Below are 1,092 nucleotides of genomic sequence, written 5' to 3' on the forward strand. Positions count from 1 at the left end.
ATCATAGCAGGATTAATCCTTACGTAAACATGGCATCGAATACTTGAAGATAGTGTGGTTCAAGGAAAACACCAAGCATTTCTAGATAGGCAATAAACAGTGACTCATTTAATACTTAAAGGAGTATGTAATCTATTCAGACAGTCACTTTATTTGCACCCTAATAGCAAAAGACAGCATTTACTAATCCATAAGACTGATGTTAAATTCTAAGTTGTAGAAGAAAACAACCAGAACATTGTGCTGGTTACTCTGTTTTACAAGATTCATAATCCTGAGTGTGAAAACCTAAATCTCAATAACATGATTGTTTAGAGTAATTTACACTTCTGTTTTTCTACACTAGCAACCATAGTGAGATTATTATTGTGATTCATTTTCTGCAAGATCAGAAATTTTAAGGGATCAAAATGTAATATCAGTAGTCCAAATAAGAAAATATTTTATTACATGGACATTTTCTTGAGTCATCTTCATTCTCTGATTCTGAGCCCAAATAAGCTTAATAATTATTATAGCTGATGTAGACTTCTTAAACATTGGTTTTTTTCTTGTTTTCCCCCCAGAAAAAAATAATTTTTCAGACTTTTTTATTCTTTTAAGCTACATTTATTCCTCCTACTGTGCAGTTCTTTAGAGGACCTTCATAGGGCTGGGGTTTTTTTGCTTGGGTTTCCAATTGCTCACTGTTCCAGGAAAGACTGAGGAACGAAGAACAGAGTTCTTTATGCCTGTTATTTTAATTAGAATAAACTTTGCTTAGAAAAAATAGGCAAAAGGAATCCAAATTACATAGAAAGAGAAAGTCATCTGGAAAGCAGGTGTATTAGTCTCAGTTAAATCTTGTCATATTCGCAGCCATTAAAATCACCAAATTAAAAGCTTTCTGCCTATGTTGGGAAGGAGGAACCGTGGATGCAGGGTGGCATCTGGGGTGCTGTTTTGCTTTCTGCTGAACTAGATGGTCAACTTTTAATGGAACTAGAGATGTGGTTCTCAGATGGGGTTTAGTAAGTGCCACATGGTGTAAACTGCTTGCAACTGATGCTGGATAAACACTCCAGTGCATTTGTTCTTTCTCATTTAGGCACA

Source organism: Vipera berus, assembly GCF_964194415.1.
Source record: "Vipera berus genome assembly, chromosome: 1".
Classification (NCBI taxonomy): Eukaryota; Metazoa; Chordata; class Lepidosauria; order Squamata; family Viperidae; genus Vipera; species Vipera berus.